Here is an 18,631-nt window from a genome sequence, read left to right as displayed (position 1 = left end):
GGATAAAAGAGCCTTGCAAATTATAGGGGCAAAGGGGTTGTCTCCAGAACCACAGGTAGGGCAAGCCCACCGAAAGGCACCCTAGTGGCCTCTGCCACAGGGATGTAGTGGGACAAGAGAACATCTCTATCATTATGCTTAATTAGAGCAGAGGTATAATTAGGGGTGATGCCTGTATTGCAGGGAAAGACTCTCACAATGGACAATTAGCACTTTGGTGAGCCCCTGGAAGAAAGAACTGAGGGGGGATTGTTGTTTTTCCTTCTTTGTTTCAGAGGAGAGGTCAAAAGGTGTCATTTTGTGTGCTGGGAGGGCGGAGGAAAGTGGGTGTCCTTCCCCAACCTGGTGCCCTCCAGGTGTTTTTGACTCTCATCAGCCTCAGCCCAGCCATTTGTTGTTTTTTTAAATGCTATTTATTAGAAGTTTCAAAAATTACAAAAAAAGCAAAAGAAAGAACAACAAAAAATTAACAAAACATACATAACAGTACATCAAAAAAGAAAAAAACACATATAAACCAATACACCAATAACAATAAAAAAAACACACACACACATACAATATTCCATATCTCCATCCTTCATTTACTTGTTTCATCGACCTCCTCACACCTCCCTTTTTGTATTCTAGTTTAGTTATTTGTTTCAGCAAATTCTTTCCATCTTTCTCAATTTTTTTTATTGAGAAATTTGTCTTAACAGTCTAACCTATTAGTTAACTCAGCAAATCCTTTCCATCTTTCACTATATTCTGTCATTCAATTTACCTTAATTTATTTTAACCTTATCTTTCTATAAAATACCTTAAAGCTTAAAACTTAATATTTATTTGTACATAATTCCTTATATCATTTCTACTAAAGCCAAATATTTTCATTCCAACATTTTCCTAATGCTCATTAATTTTACACTAATTCCCAATGTAATTTTTTTTTTTTTTTAAATCTTCCAATCTTCCTCCAGCGTCTCTTCTTCCTGGTCTCGGGTTATGTCAGTCCTTACTGTCCGTTCCATCTAGTCCATCAACCTGGTAATCTTATGTCCGAGGCTCTTAAGTCTTTTCCATGTCCCTTCTGCAGATCTTCTTCTTGTTTGTACTTGCACTTTACCTTATCTTTTGTTGATCTTTTTCTTAATTCCTTTCCTTTCTCATTGAGGAGTAGGTCTCGGGGATGTTCCAACTCAAAAATATCTCCGTCTCTCCTCAGCAGATCCGTCCATTCCCCACAGTCCCATTCCCCACAATCAACAGTGTAGTCCAGAAAATATTTAAAGGCATGTTTCAAAGTCCCTCCAAACTTAAGGGCCCCCACAACTCCAGACCCCCCCCCCCGGCCCACTCCAGATTCAACCTTCAACAACAACGGCTTACGCTCCTGTAGGGCCTCGGGCTTCTCCATTTGTATTACTTGAGGTTCAACAGCAGCCTTCTCCATTATCTTCTGCGTTTGCACTTGCTCTGTCAAAGCAGGTTCTTGAGTTGGCTCCTGGATGGTTTCTGTATAAGTATTCGCTGTTTGTCCAAAATTTTTGACTGCAACAGTCATCAAGTCCATCTTCTCATGCATCTGCTCCAACAAAGCGCTTGTCTTGCAAAAGGCAAGCACCAAAACTTCTTCCAAACACATTTTTGTTCAAGGTCACAGTCTGATCCCACGATCCTTATTACCACAGCTGTAGAGTCCCCAGATCGACTCCAGCAACAATTTAACAAGCTCCCTCTAGAGGAGAAAATTTCTATTTGTATCCATCTTTTGAAAGCAGATCCAACAAAAAAAAGTTACTTTCATTTTTCAGATTTCTTGTTTCTTTTAAATGCAAAAGGCAACATTGGAGACAATTTGTTTCTCTTCTTTAACTATCTGTCAAAGGATGCTCCTTTCACAGTCAATGAACTTCACCAAAAATCTCTGTCTCTGACACCCCATTCCCAGGTTTGAGACGGTGGAAATTTATCTTTCTTTACTCTCTCTCCTGCAGGCTTAAACAGTCAAAATTCCCCCTCTTTACTCCTGCTTCCAAGAGGGGTTTAGATGGTTAAAACAGGAGGAATTTTAAACCTTTATGTACAACTTTCCAGACTTTAACTTGCACAATTTTTGCTTCAGGCTATTTACAAAAGCGGAAGGCGGACTTCCTGTTTAGAACCTTCCCGCTTGAGTGCCAAATTAAAATGTTTCTTAGCCCAATTTTCCATTCTACTCACAGGTACTTGTTTAGAGTCCAATTGTCCACAGGAAAAAGTCAGCGCTCTCGGGCAATGGCTGTGCGGCTTCACTCCACAAAAATAGCGGTCGATTCAAAACACCGCGCCACTCACCCCACGTCGCTTCGGATCCCCGAAAAACGGGTTTCCTTGCGTGTAGGAAGGAACCTGGTGTCAGCCGAATCCCACGTTCCCAGGCTTCCTCCGCCTGGGATTTTTAAAGGGTCTCCACCTTCGCCACGGCGGCAAGACCCGATTTTTGCGGAGCAGGTTCTGCTGGATCAGAGGAATTCCAAGCTAGGGAAGTAAAAAAGCTTAATATGGACTCTAAATGGCCAAAATATCATGAAATTTTAGAATATGATGGTGAAAGGGTGAAACTTCAGAGTTATGAGAAACTAAAGCCTAAGGTTCGAGATTGGTTGCATTACCATCAGATAAATGAGACATTTAAACAGGACAGAAAAATAGGATTTCAGAAAGAGAAGTCAAAACTAGAAACAGAACTGTTGGAACCCAATACTAAGAACTTATCAAAAATGTACAACTTGCTGTTGAAATGGAATACACAGGATGAAACGGTGAAATCAGCAATGATTAAATGGGCACAAGATATTGGTCATGATATTATGTTTGCTGACTGGGAACAGTTATGGACCACCGGTATCAAATTTACTGCATGTAATGCTTTAAAAGAAAATATTATGAAAATGATCTATCGGTGGTACATGACCCCAGTCAAGCTTGCAAAAATTTACCACTTGCCTAATAATAAGTGTTGGAAATGTAATGAGACTGAAGGCACTTTCTACCACCTTTGGTGGACCTGCCCAAAGGTTAAAGCTTTCTGGGAAATGATCTATAATGAAATTAAGAAGGTCCTTAAGTGGACTTTTCCTAAGAAACCAGAGGCTTTCCTCTTGGGCATGGTTGGCCAAGTGGTGTTAAGGAAGGACAGGATTTTTTTTATGTATGCCACTACAGCAGCAAGAATTCTACTGGCAAAGTATTGGAAGACGCAAGAACTACCTACTCTGGAAGAATGGCAAACAAAGGTGATTGACTTTATGGGACTGGCCGAGATGACGGGCAGAATCCGTGACCAGGGGAAAGAGACAGTGGAAGAGGACTGGAAGAAATTTAAAATATATCTTAAAAATAATTGTAAGATTGAGGAATGTTAAGATGTCAGGGGGTAAGAGGTAAAGAATTGCAGCAGTAATCAAAAAAACTAAAGGAATCTTTATGAAAGGGAATTAAGATAATGGACCTAAGGGTTGCTAAAGAACTATTAAACAAGGATGCAGGGATGGGGAGGTATGGGGAAGTCAAAAGAAAGAAGGGTATGAAATGATGAGATTGAAATTATACTGTTTTGTCTTGTTTTTGTTATCTATCTGAAAAATGAATAAAAATTATTAAAAAAAAAAAAAAAAGATCAGAGGAATTCCGCCATTGCCGATGGCGCTAACCCGGAAGTCCTCTCAGCCCAGCCATTTGATGCAGGGGCTGATTGGAATCGTAACATCTATAGAGCAGCAAGTTGGGGAATGCTAGTCTCTATAGCCCATAATGTATGGCAGAGAGGATGTTGATGATGTGGGTCTTTATAGGAGAATGATGGTCCAGTTAACTGGTTGCTCGGTTAAATAGGAGCCAAAACTAACTCAGACTCCCAAACCTAATTGCAGCACCAGGACGTAGTTTCAGAGTAGTTGAAGTAACAAGGAATATTTACCTCAGAGCATATGCTGAGTGTGATTCCATCTCCACTAAGCAATCCACAGCCTGCCTGTCCCTTTCTGGGTGACCTGGTGAAAGGTTTCTACTTTATGCCTCTTTTTGAAATCCACCACAAATTTTGCCAACAGCTCTCTCCGCCCCCCTCCACACACTCTTACACACACAAAAATACATCCAAGAAGTGTCTTCCCAGACTCTGACTTCCTCCTCCAAATTAATCTGCTGCCAGCCTGATAGTCTTGATTTCTCCACCCATATTTGAAGAGGCATGGAGTAATTAGACAGGCTGCACTAGTCTAAGTGGCAGAGGACATCTAGGACTGGGCGCATCCTCCTGCCACAGGCTCGTGAATCCTCGCCCAGCTCTGCCTCCGTGACTCCCTTAATGAGCAGCCTTGTCTGCTCCCGACAAATTTGGAAGGCTCTGTGAAAAGGCCTGGCTGCTCCTTCATCTCTGGACTGTGTGCGCAGCAGCAAAACGACTGCAGAATATTTTCTAATGGCTTCCCACTCGTAATGCCTTGTCTTTGGAGGGGTGCTGAGGGACTCTGGCACTAAGCTTCTGAGGCTGCGACCTTCCGAAATCCAGCTTACAGCTGAATTAACCAGCTTTGCTCAGGTGGATGCCTGCAGAATTTCAATGGGGTGCCTGCCCGCAGCTGTGCAACAGGTGCAAAAACCCTGATGGAAATGAGGTGGCTGCTTTAGCTTGTGGAATCAGGTGAGGTGGGAGGGGGGGAGAGAAGCAATGCTATATTTTTTCCATCATGCCAATTGATCACCAAGGAGCCCAACACGATAGCAGATTGCCCAGAAATCAAAATAGTGTTGTGTTTACCTGGGGTAGGTTTCTTTCGTCTGGGGCAGGGAATAGGAGAGATGTCCCTGTCAAGTGGGGTTTGGTCCTTCGGACCTTTTCTACCTTGCACAAACCAGTTTAGAAATAACAACTGAGAGGATTAAAATGTTCTGTTCTGGACAGAGTCCCTCTTGGTTCATCCTTCCAGATGTTCCATCAATAATTCTGGAGGCATCTCCGTAAAAGGTGCACAAGTGTCTCTTGACTCCCAAAACTGCTAAAGAGAAAGGTGAGGGAAGTGGTCATGTACAAGATGCACGTGCTTATATCTATGTGGCATGTGGAGTTACTTCTAAAGCAGAAACAAATTTTCACCAAAACCGAACAAAATGGTCAAAACTTGTATTTGAATGTTCAAATTTTGATTTCAACCAATATTTCCAAATTAATGATCAAAGTTAAATCAGTAATGCTGAGTTCACTTCTTGATTTTAGAAGGGAAATAACCCAAGTGGTTATGTGGTACCAAATATCCATGATTATAAATGTTGCAAATAAAATAATATGAATTCACCGTTTCAAATAAAAAATCAGGTTTGGGAGACCTACTTTTTCCAGACATACCTTCAGGTCAAATTTCACCTTAAATTGTCATAGGGATGAACCATCTAGTCTTCAGATGTGTGAACAGGCAATAACATCAGACATTCCACACACCCCACTACCCACTGAGCTGCCATCAGGCCCCCAGAGTTTTGCTGCCTTAAAAGGAAGGAAGGAAGGAAAGGAAGCTGAGTTCCCTTTTAGGAGAGGAAAGGGAGATGGGCATCTGTTCTAATGTCCTCCCCTCCCCAGTTCCTTCTCCCAACACTCTCTGTGAGATAGTCCAGGTCAGGCTGTAACTCTCAGCTGCAATCACAAGCACAAAGGCACAAGCTATTACTGTCTAATCACAGTGATAAACCACCAGCCAGAATGAGTGCAATAGGGGAGAGAATCGAAAAAGCTACTTTCTCCACTTACGTACAGAGTAGATTCTGGGAAAGCAATCTTTCTGCCAATCAAAAACTCACGAGGCTCTCCGGCTGCCCACAGTACGGTTGTTGCATCTTCTTCCTCTTCTCCTACCTGGGTGGCAGCCTCCTTCTCAGATCATCTGTTTGTTTGCAAATGTACACATTGAGCAGGTATTGTGTGGGAGCAATGACAGGAAGTCAGAGCTAGTCCCAGTTTTGAAGCAAGATTGTGGCTTGAGGCGCAGGTGGTCTCACTGGCTCGGAGAGCCTTCCATCAGCTTCAGCTGGTGGCCCAGCTGCACCCCTATCTGGGATAGCCTAACTTCTGCCATCTATGCTCTGGTAATCCCTAGATTAAATTATTGTGATGCACTCAGTATAGGGCTGCCTATATATATATATATATATATATATATATATATAAAGGTTTTTCACAACAAATCCAAATCAAAAACAATACACCAAAAATAACAATAAAAAACAACACAACAAAAACAACAAAAACGAAAAAGAGAAAATTATTACTTGCTTACTATCTTTATAACCCTCTTTCCTGACTTCCTCACATCTCCTTTTTCTGTGTTCCCCTTTACGCAAATCAGTTTTAGCAATTTCCTGCCCTCTTTCCAGTCTTATTCAATATTGTACATTTCAACCTATTATGCATTTATTTTCCTTCTCTTTTAGGGGAAAAAAATTTTTTTATCGTATTTTCTTTGATTTAACTCAATCCTTTGTATCATTTGTTTAGTCACGACATAATAGTACCCTGTTCTTACCCCTTCTTTTCCCCATCATTTTTGCAAATTTCTTTTTACCAACCCCCTAATGCCTTATTATTTTTATATCCCACATCATTTTAACATTCAAACATTTTACAATGTTTTTGAAGATATTCTTTAAACTTCTTCCAATCCTCTTCCACCGATTCTTCTCCCCGGTCTCGGATTCTGCCAGTCATTTCTGCCAATTCCATGTAGTCAATCACTTGCATCTGCCATTCTTCCAAGGTGGGCAAATCTTGTGTCTTCCAATACTTTGCGATAAGTATTCTTGCTGCAGCTGTTGCGTACATAAAGAATGTTCTGTCTTTCTTTGGCACCAATTGGCCGACCATGCCCAAAAGGAGGGCCTCTGGTTTCTTGGAAAAGGTATATTTAAATACCTTTTTTAATTCATTATATATCATTTCCCAGAAAGCCTTAACCTTTGGGCAGGTCCACCAAAGGTGAAAGAATGTTCCTTCAGTTTCTTTACACTTCCAGCATTTATTATCGGGCAGGTGATAAATTTTTGCAAGCTTGACTGGGGTCATGTACCACCTATATATCATTTTCATAATATTTTCTCTCAAGGCATTACATGCCGTAAACTTCATATCAGTGGTCCACAACTTTTCCCAGTCAGCAAACATAATGTTATGACCAATGTCCTGTGCCCATTTAATCATAGCTGATTTAACTGTTTCATCCTGAGTATTCCATTTTAACAGCAAGTTGTACATTCTCGAAAGTATCTTAGTTTTGGGTTCTAACAATTCTGTTTCTAATTTTGATTTTTCCACCTGGAAGCCTATTTTTTTATCCAAATTAAAGGCTTCTCTTATTTGATGATAATGTAGCCAATCTCGCACTTTATCTTTTAGTTTCTCAAAACTCTGCAATTTCAATGTGTCTCGATCTTGTTCTAGTATCTCCCAATATTTTGGCCATTTGGCCTCCATATTGAGTTTTTTCAGAGCCTTAGCCTCCATGGGTGATAGCCACCTTGGAGTCTTGTTTTCCAATAGGTCTTTATACCTTGTCCAGACATTAAACAAAGTTTTCCTGACAATATGGTTTTTGAATGCTCTGTTAACTTTTACCTTGTCGTACCACAAATATGCATGCCACCCAAAAGCATTATTGAACCCTTCCAAATCCAAAATGTCAGTGTTCTCAAGAAGTAGCCAGTCTTTCAACCAGCAGAATGCTGCTGATTCATAATAAAGCTTCATGTCTGGCAGGGCAAACCCCCCTCTTTCTTTAGCATCTGTCAATATTTTGAATTTTATTCTGGGCTTTTTGCCCTGCCAGACAAATTTGGAAATATCTCTTTGCCACCTCTTGAAACAATCCATCTTGTCCACAATCTGTAAAGTTTGAAACAAAAACAACATTTTTGGCAATACATTCATCTTTATAGCAGCAATCCGACCCAACAAGGAAAGCTTCAATTTTGACCAAATTTCTAGATCTTTTTTGACTTCTGACCAGCATTTCTCATAATTATCTTTAAATAAATTCAAATTTTTAGCCGTCATATTGATCCCTAGGTACTTCACTTTCTTAACCACAATTAAGTCTGTCTCCTTCTGAAACCTTTCTTTTTCCATTGTTGTCAGATTTTTCTCTAAAACCTTAGTTTTTTGTTTGTTCAATTTAAATCCTGCCACATGACCAAATTCCTGAATCAATTCTACACCCTTTTCGTACTAGATTCTGGCTCCTGTAATGTCAAAACCAAATCATCTGCGAAAGCCTTAAGTTTATATTGTTTAGCTCCGACCCTAATTCCCTGGATCAACCGGTCCCTTCTGACCATGTTCAAAAACACCTCCAGGACCGATATAAATAACAATGGAGAGGTAGGGCAGCCCTGTCGTGTTCCTTTTTCAATCCTAAACTCTTCTGACACCACATTATTAACTATCAATTTTGCCTTTTGTTCTGAATAGATTGCTTCTATCCCATTTTCAAACCCCCGTCCCACTCCCATTCCCTTAAGATTTTTCTTCATAAAATTCCAAGAAATGTTGTCAAAGGCCTTCTCCGCATCAATAAAAATTAAAACTGCTTGAGGTTGAAGGAAAAAACATTCAGAATCCTGTGGAGATTAGAAAGTGCTTCCAGAGATACTTTAAACAACTCTATACCCAGGGGCCACAGAACGAGAATGAGATAGACCAATTTCTAAGAACAAATGGATTACAAAAAATATCTCAAGAAAATGAGATAACATTGAACTATAAAATAACAGAACAGGAGATTGAAGGTGCCATTCAAAACATGCAACTAGGCAAGTCTCCAGGACCGGACGGATTAACCTCCAAGTACTATAAGACTTTGAAAAACTATTTAATTCAACCATTAAAGGAGGTATGCAACGAGATTTTGGAGGGAAAGAAGGCGCCGGAGTCATGGAAAGAAGCTTTTATCACACTTATACCGAAATCTGAATCTGAAAAGACACAACTCAAGAACTACCGTCCCATATCCCTTCTAAATGTGGATTACAAAATTTTTGCAAATATTTTAGCTAATAGATTAAAAAGAGTTTTAAATGAAGTAATACACAAAGATCAGGCAGGCTTTCTCCCAGGCAGACATTTGTCTGACAATACAAGGAATATCATTGACATTTTGGAGCTATTACAAGAGAATATTAATACAAAAGCAGTTTTAGTATAGGGCTGCCTCTGAAGACAGTTCAGAAACTTCAGTTGGTGCAGAATTCAGCAGCCAGGTTGCTTGCTCACTGTTTGAGCATATTACACCAAGACAGTTTGAGCATATTACACCAATCCTGGCCCAACTGCACTGGCTGCCGCTTAGTTTCCAGGCCCAAGTCAAAGTGCTGGTTTTGACCTATAAAGCCTTAAATGGCTTAGGACCACAATACCTGAAGGGCCATTTCTCCGCATACAAACCAACCCAGACCCTGTGATCCTCATCTGAGGCCCTTCCTCATGAGAGGTAAAGAGAGCAGAAACACAAGAATGGGCTTTTTCTGAGGTGGCTCCCCATTTGTGGAATGTTCTCCTCAGGAAAGCTCAACTGGTAGCTTCATTACATATCTTTAGGCACCAGGTGAAAACTTTTTTTTATAAGCAGGCCCTTGGCTGATTAACATTCCATGGCCTTTTAAATGTGTTAGTGGGGGCAGGGTTATTGGTTTGTTTTTCTTCTTATTCTGTTTTATTGCGTATTTTGTGCTCTCTTTTTGTATTTTGTGTTGTGAACCGCCCTGTGATCTTCAAATGAAGGACGGTATACAATTTTTAAAATAATAATAATAGATTCTCTTTTTCTTTCTTTTTTAAAAATAATTTTTATTTGATTTTACAAGGGTAGAGTTATAACAATTACATATCCATATGTAATTACATATCCATATTTAGAGATTTCTCTGAATCTCTAGACTTCCCACCTCCATGGGGCCTATTATAAACCTTTTCAACTGCATATTATTTCATCATCCAAATTTTATCTCTCTCCATTTTGTCCATAATATCTTCTACATTACAAGTGTTATTGCAATCCTGCTAATGTTTTCATCTGCTTATAGTGGTCTCTTAAGTAAATTATAAATTTTACCCATTCTTTATTGAAGTTTTGGTCTTTTTTCCTGCGCTCTCTGGTCAGTCTTGCCATTTTGGCATAATCCAACAGTTTAGTTGCCATTCTTCTCTGGTAGGGACTTTGTCTTCTTTCCATCTCTGGGCTAGTAACATCCGTGCGGCTAATAATAATAATAGATTCTCTCCTTGGCTCAGTGAACAAGGAGCAGAAAGCCAAGGCCATGAGTGAACCCAAACCATGCGGAAGCAAAGGGGCATCTTGTCAAGGTGGGTTGAATGGAGCTGTCCAGCATCTGCCATTTGCTGAACACACACTGCCTTTTCAGCTCAGTGCAAACGGACGTTCACCTCTGCTTATAGGGGTCATTGTTTCCAGCAGTGAAGACACTTGCTTCTGTTGCTTCTCATTTCCCATGGCTGAGCCCTTGCATCACGAGTAGGTTCTGCGGCTCACAGCCCAGTGGCCCCCTGTCTCATAATAAGCTACACTGGTGCTTTCCAGGCTAGTGAGCCTCTTCATGCCCCTGCCTTTTCCCACAAAATCTTCAAAACGGCAGAATATGCTTGTGCCTTTCCCTCCATGCCTGGTGGCTTGGGCCTTATATAAGTTCCCAGAAAGAACCAGCCCCCCCCCTTACACACCACTCTGCCCACCTGCCTCTCATCGCACAGCCCAGCTTCGAGTCTTTAGTCCTGTGGCCAACATCCTCTTTGTGCTGCACCCATGTGCCGCCTGCATTGAAGCTCCTGCCAAGAGGCTGTGCAAGGATGGAGATGCTTTTCAGCACACAACCACAGGTGCCTGCTGTGTGTAGCCACAGCCAAGTTCCCTTCAAGATGCCAGCACACCAAAGGGATGGTCCACGCAGGGAGTTTTCTGGCTCTCAGGCATCTTGCAGGCAGCTTCATTCAGCCAGAGACAATGGGAGCCCTTGCAAACAGTGCAGCCTGGATGGTGTGTGGGCAGTTGTTGACTTGTTTTGGTGCTTAGAAATACCACAATGAGACAATAGTCTTTTTATCGCTTTTTAGGATTTACTTGACTTTCAAAGGGCTTCCCATTTTATCTGCCACTTTAACTACATTTTTAAAAAGCTTTTCAGATAAATGTTATTTATTCATGACATTTTTATCTTATCTTCCCTCCAAGGAGCTAAGGATGCCATATATGGCTTCACATACCTGCATGTGAGGAAAGTTGAGCAGAGAAGAAATTACTGGCCCAAGATCGCCCAGTGAGCTTCATGGCTGAGCGAGGATTTGAATCTGGTTCTTCCCAGTCCTAATCTGACACTCTCCTAACCACCACACTCTGATGGCCCTCAAATGCATCCTTTATGAACTTCTCCTGGCCTAGTCGCAGGGAATTCAACAATATATTGAGGCCTGGTCAGTCTGCCTGTGCCTTTGTTTGAGCATGAGTCCCAGGACCATGGACAGATCTAACAACAGTCAACCTTGCCAGATGGAGCTCTTCCTCGGGCAATCATGCCAGGACAAAGTGAGCTCCCTTGCTTGCACTCCAGCCACACTTGGCAGGCCATTGGGCATTTCTGAGTGGGTGGCCCCTGGAGCATGTCCCCAGGGGTCTGTGGTTAACAGACTGGGCCAGGTAGGACATCCCCTCTCTCTCCCTTCCTTCCCCTTCTGTTCCTCCTGGACCTTGGTTCCTCTGGGCTATGAGGGTCTCCCATCTCTTCCTCAGGAGAGTTGGGGTCTGCTCTGGGAGCCCTGTTTTCAAGGCTGTTACCCAAAACTACAACTGGGTCAATCAGTCTGCAAATGGCTGCCTCTCCCTCCCACCCACTGCAGGAGGGAAACTTGCATTCTGAGTACATCTGCAACTGCCGCTGGAGGAAATAGACGGGGAAGTGTAATTCATTAGAATCAATTTCATTGCAGAATTTGCCGCTATCTGGGTGTGATCCATCTTCCGCTGTTAATATCCAGAGCATAATCTGAACATACTTGAGCACTGGGAGTATTATAGGATGCCTGTGTGTGCCTGATTGGCCACCCACTTTCTGCACCTCCTGTTATTCAGATAGGCATGTTCCAGACTAAAATGGACTGGCCATTTCCCCATCCTGCTTAAAAAAAACCCTTCTCAACAGCACACATATTCAGCTGCTAGAAGAGATCCATCAGGCATCCTCACTCTGTCAGCTCAAATTGCTTCCCAAGAGCTTTCTGCACCAGCTCTGAGCTCAGCTGAATTGTTTGCTCACTGAGGTTCGCCGGCTATACTCTTAAGGTCACCCAGTGCTTCACATTCATTTTCCCCCAAGTTGGATCCGAACTTCAGAGTTTTAAGTAGCTGCCAAAGTCTCTCAGGGCTGTTCAGAGCTGCTGGGAACTTGGCAGAGGACAGAGGAGACCTGGGTTTTGCAAAGCAGAAGGCGCAGGCAGAAAGTCATGATCCAAGCACTCCAGCTGTCATTGAAGGGTATTCATGTCATGCACAGAAGAACAGTTTCCCTGCTGGGGTCAGGTATGAAATGAGGAGAGAATGACTTTCATGGTCCTGGAGGAAACTTTTCAAAGGAGAAACAGCGAAATCAGAGCACCTGCAGAACAAAACCAAAAAAAAAAAAAAAGTGGGGAAGGACCCCCACCCTGCAAAATACAGGCCAATGAGGAGCTATGTGAAGATCCAAATGGAACCTTTTTGCCGCAGGGAGGTCTGCAAAGGAGGACTCATTCCGACAGTGCAGAGAGGAGTGTCTCTACTGCTAAAGGAAAAAGGGCAAAGAGCACTTTTATTAAAAAAAAAAAAAAGCAGACAGTCTGCCTGAAATGGTGGGGAGAGCAGAGGCATTCAAATCATTGCTAGGCACTTCAGTACAGAGTGTTATGCAAGTGGAGCAGGAAGCTGGCCTCTTTCTGGGTGGGAGTGCACAGAGTGTCCTCCTCTTTGAAGGCACATCTGAACACAGCCTAAGGGCAAGCGATGGGACAGGAATTCAGTGCAGCTCACGTTTTAATGCCAACCTAATTAGCACCTTCTATAACGATACATGAACCAAAGCACAGCTGTCCAAGTTTTGGGATGAAGTTCACCAGCCAAAAAATGTGGTACAAAAGGGGGGGGGGACTGTGCATAGAATGCACTTAGTAGCGAGAATAACATAAAATGCATTATATTAGGAAGAGTTGCTTGCAGGTATTTGTATATTAGGAAAATTGTGTACCCAATTGAATATACTAGGAAATGAGCGCTAAAGTGCTGCTGCATTATATACTGGTGTGGAAATATGGCACCCCAAACTTGTCATTTGAATCTATTGTTTCAGTTCCTCCCTTCTGGAGCAGCAATAAGCAAGCTTGCTCCAACTCCCATGTGACAGCCCTTCAGATATTTGAAGAAACTGTAATATCACCTCTCAGTCTTTTCTTCTGCAGATAAACATACCCTTCTCCCTCAACCATTCCTCATACGGCTTGAATTCTAGACCCTTGATCATCTTGGTTGCCCTCCTCTGTCCATCTTTTTGTTTCAACTGTGGTGCCCAGAGTTGGGCACAGGATTCCAGGTGGAATAGTGTGGCCCTAGTACTTCCCTTGATCTGGACACTAGATTTCTGTGACTGCAGCCTAGAATAGCATCAGCTTTTTTCATGTTTCTATAATATGCCTTTTTACCCTGAGGCTGGCCTTGAAGCTTTCCCAGTAACCAAATCCCAGAGTCCCCAGTCATGGCCTGCGGGTTCCCACTGGTCAGCAATGGGTTCTCATGCCTCCCAGCTCTCCAGTAGCATTCTGCCTGCCTCACTGACTCCTACCTCCTGGTATGGGCAAGGATTCTGTCTATTGAAGTAACACTTGTACTGTTTCAGTCCTGACTCCGCTGAGAATCAGAAAGCAGCAAGTGCCTCTACATCAGTGTTTCCCAACCTTGTGCCTCCAGCTGTTTTTGAACTACAACTCCCATCATCCCTGACTAGCAAGACCAGTGGCAAGGGATGATGGGAATTGTAGTCCAAAAACAGCTGGAGGTACAAGGTTGGGAAACACTGCTCTACATCACACTCTGAAAGTTTCCGGTGCCAGGGGAAATCCCCACTGGTACTTTCCCCTGCTTCCCCCCACCCTCCACAGCTATGAACTATATATTCAGTTTTCTGCAGATTATGTTTCCCTCTCAGGCAATGTCTCCCTGCTTTTCGACCCACACAAACAGGAGGATAATAGGGCCCAATTGAAATAGATACACATTAATCTTAACAGACTGAAGTGTTTTCCACAAGATGTTCTCTTTGGTTGCAGCGAGCTGTTCCAGCTGGCCTTTATCTGTATCATTTCTTTGCTCTCCTTTAACAGGATTAAGCACATTCTCCACATGCCCCCCTCGTCCCTATAATAGCATCACACCGAATACACGATCTTCCCTTCAGATATAACAGCAGGCCAAATCTGGGAATCCTCTTTTCCATTTCTTTCCTTCCCCACGCGTAAGCTGAATCCCGTACAGTTGCTGAAGCAGCAACATTGACAGCGGCAACAGCAGGAGGTCAGACATCTTGGGTTGTGAAAACGGGGCCCCAAAGTAATGCACTACGAGGCATCATTCTTGAAGAAGTAAAACAAGCAGAGAGGAATTTATCTCCCTCGTTTGTTGCACTGGGTTTCAGCTTTCCTCATTCTCTGTTTCATCAGACGAGCTTTCAAGGCCAGGTGGTGACCTATCAGGGGTGCTGCATCAGCAGGGGGTTGGACTAGATGTCCTCTGAGGTGCCCTTTCAAGTCTCTTCCAACTTTACGATTCCATATCTTCCCAGAGAAATAGGGGTCCTCAGGCCCCCCCTACAATTCCACCAAAGGAGTGCTGTATTTTAGAAATGAGAGTTGATGTATCTTCAAAGCAGCTTTCATTAACTCACTAGAAAACCTCCTTCCTAATCCCAGAAGTGTGAAGGACACGCTTTCTGTCTTCAGTCATTCTTGGTGGCACAAATCTTTGGCCGCCAGCGCTGGTCTGGGCCGTGGCATCATTTGCACCTGCAGCTTTGAGCTGCAGCTGATCTGCCGGGGCTGCTGAGGACCCGTTTTCCTGCTTGCCAGCAACAGCCTCTTCTTTTGCCCCTGTTTCAGGGCCAAAGATGAGGCTGAGCACCATGTGCAGGTCCAGCCACTCTCCTTTGAACAGCTGAGAGGCTATAAATCAGCTGCCGAGACACCTAATCCATTTTGCCGACAGAACCGTGGCAGGCCCTACACCACTGGTAACTGGATGCTAAGCACACTTATCACTGCTTCTATTGTTGCCCGACGAGGATGGTTTGTTGTCAGCAAATTCCAATTAATTTCACCAGAGTCTGCTGACAAGACAAATTAAGGAGTCTTCCCTTCATCCCAGCCTCTGCCAGGAGCTCGCTGTGGAAGGCGCTGGCATTTTGGCCAGGCAGAGACAGGCACCCGCCTCTCTTTCTCATCGCTAGCATTATCCCCAGGACTAGTGATATATCTGCAGAGGTCAATGGCTCATCCCAAAATGGTCTGTGAATGTGGGATGGTGGCAGATACCCTTTGTGGCATGCATTTTTCTGACAGGTGTCTGGGAAACACCATTCCTTCTAGACCAAAATGAGGCTCAGATCTTTGGTATGCATGACAATTATATATTATATAGTGGCTAGTCCTGGGAGACCAGGGTGCGAATCCCCCCTCAGCCACTGTGTGAGCTCTGGACCAGTCACTGCCTCTCAGCCTAACCAACCTCCTCACAGGTTTGTTGTGGGGATTAAATGAGGAGGGATGCCACCTTGAGCTCCTTGGAGGGGGAAAAACGGGATATCAATGCAGTTAATAACTAAATAAATTTTATGTCATAATAAATGTGTTCATTTAAATGTACAGGATTAGACAGTGGAGAAACAGGTTTTTGAAGACTCCCAGTTTTTTGTGCATGTGATTCAGAGGTATTGAAGTACCACAGCTAACTGTGACAATAATCTACTTAAATTCCCCCCCAAAATAATAATAATTATAATTTAGAGGCAGCTTCAATTTGCCTTTCAAAAGCATATTTAGAACAGCTGCCATGCCCCACAAATGTCACGGGGAAAATGAGGCACAGCAGCCATTTTGGGTGCTGTGTTCTCACACAATTTCATGCTGAGATCTTGCCCTTAAAAAGTGCTTTCTTCAGGGTGGTGATCTCAAAGGGTGCCCCAAAATGCAGATTTTTGGGTGCCGTGTTCTTTGGGGGCTGGATCAACTCCCCCTCCCAGCTGTCCCTCACCTGCCGTATGAGGCTCATTGAGACTCATTGATGCTAATGGGTCGGCTGTCCCCAATCAGGGCCCAAGCCACCATAAAAGGGCCTCCTACCCAATGGAAGCAAGAGACTCTGGCACAATAAACACACACACTCAACGTAAGCTCAGAGGAAACCCTGTGGATGCTGCCTGCTTTTAGTTCCAGGAAGGGTTGGGAGTTATCACAGGGTGGTAGTCCACTGAGCATTACTCAGAGTAGACCCACTGAAGTTTATGAACATGACAAAGTTAGGTCCATTCCTTTCAGGGGGGTCTGCTTTGAGTAGAATTTAGCTGAATACCACCCAAGGAAACAAAAGGTGGTGGGTGTTATGTATTCAGTGGTCTGTGTCTGCCTGAGCTTGAGTCTGGACTAAGGATTCTGAGCCCCTGTGTTCTGATTCAATACATGATATCCAGTCACAGAACATTTCAGAATTTGGGCCTCTGCCATTGGCCCTTAAACTCTGAGTCATGATTCGCAGCTTGGAAGTTTAGACAGCCAATCACGTTGGGAGTGGGAGTGGCCCAGACCTTCAGAAATGTATATACAGTGGTATCTGGGGTTATGAGCTTAATTTGTTCCGGAGGTCCATTCTTAACCCAAAACCGTTCTTAACCTGAGGCGCGCTTTCGCTAATGGGGCCTCCCGTTGCTGCTGCTCCACTGGTGCACGATTTCCATTCTCATCCTGGGGCAAAGTTCTCAACCCGAGGTACTACTCCCGGGTTAGCAGAGTTTGTAACCCGAAGTGTTTGTAACCCAAGGTACCACTGTAAGCAGTTGCTTTGTCCCTGTTGTCCAGTTCTGTTAGGTCAATAAAGGTTTTTGCTGTTATCACTGTATCTTGCCTTGTGGGAACCCACTTACACTTTGGTGGTATTCAACACTAGCCCTACTCAAGACCCAATGAACTTAATGGGTTTACTCTGAATAGGACTCAGTTGAACACAATCCAAACTTCCCTATCTTGGTCAGGGCTTTCTTTCAGACCTCGTCCTGAGACACACATGCACGGCAGACACAAGCCACTAGAGGGGGCAACACAGCTCCTTGGCTCTTACTAGATTGGGTACCCTACGAGATGGGCTGGTGACAATCTGGATTTCCAATGTGGCCAAGAGACAAAAATCTGGACAGCTTTTTCATGTATATGATGAAGAAAGAACTGGCAAGCTTTGAAATATCATTCCTTACATCAAGGCTAACACTACATTCAGCAACTTGCCAGGCTGATATTTGGGTGGGTGGTGTTAAAAAAGGATGCTCTGGGCTTTTCCCCCTTTTGAAATTAAATCATGGCTTTCCTTCTGTCTCCCCCCGCCCTTGCTGGGGTTCAGGGGCCCAGGCCCCTGTGGAAGAGCTCTGGAGAAGCATCGCAAGCTTTGTTTCCACCAGCTGAGAGGCCTCGCTCTCACCAGGCAGACTATCAGCAATGCCACATGCGATCTGCGCTATTCATATGACATCTGCGTGCGTCCCCAAGATGGACAGCCGCCCCAGGAAGCCACTTTCCATAATCAAGTATCATAATAGCCAAGCCTCGCTCCCCTTGCCGTCTCCATCTCCCCTTCCTCGGGGGGCCAAATGGCTTTAATTTGACAGCAGGATGCTCATTAAGGTCAATTATGGGCCATTTTGTTATTATCTGAATTACCTTAGGGTGACATGTCTGAAGAAGGCAATTCATACTTCTTGTTTAGCAGCTTGGGAAGGGGAGGTGAGAAATTTCTACAGCCACTTTGTTTGGGCAGCATCACTTTCCTGAAACATTGATAACAGAAAAGACACAAGGTGGGCAGCTGGCATTACACTTACCTATGGGCAAAGCAGTCTGTATTTCATAAGAAACAGAAGCAAATATTTTCAATTGTTTTAGAAATCACTTTTTAAGTGTTCAAGATGCTTTGGTTTTCAGGTATGAATTCTTTCAAAAATGGATTTCCAGTACTTCTCGCTAAAAGTACTGTTGTGGGTTTGAAGGGTCAGTCTAGATGATGCCTTGAGATAAACAACTACCTCACATTTAGAAAACATCTGAAGGCAGCCCTGTTCAGGGAGGTTTTTAATGTGTGACATTTTGATGTATTTTTAATCTTTTTTGGAAGCCGCCCAGAGTGACTGGGGAAACCCAACCAGATGGGCGGGGTACAAATAAATTTTATATTATATTATATTATATTATATTATATTATATTATATTATATTATATTATATTATATTATATTATATTATATTTATTTTTATTTTTGAGTCCCATCCAATTCTTGGG

The sequence above is a fragment of the Podarcis cretensis genome (assembly GCF_951804945.1).
Source record: "Podarcis cretensis genome assembly, chromosome: 8".
NCBI lineage: Eukaryota > Metazoa > Chordata > Lepidosauria > Squamata > Lacertidae > Podarcis > Podarcis cretensis.
Note: the sequence above shows the minus strand (reverse complement) of the source record.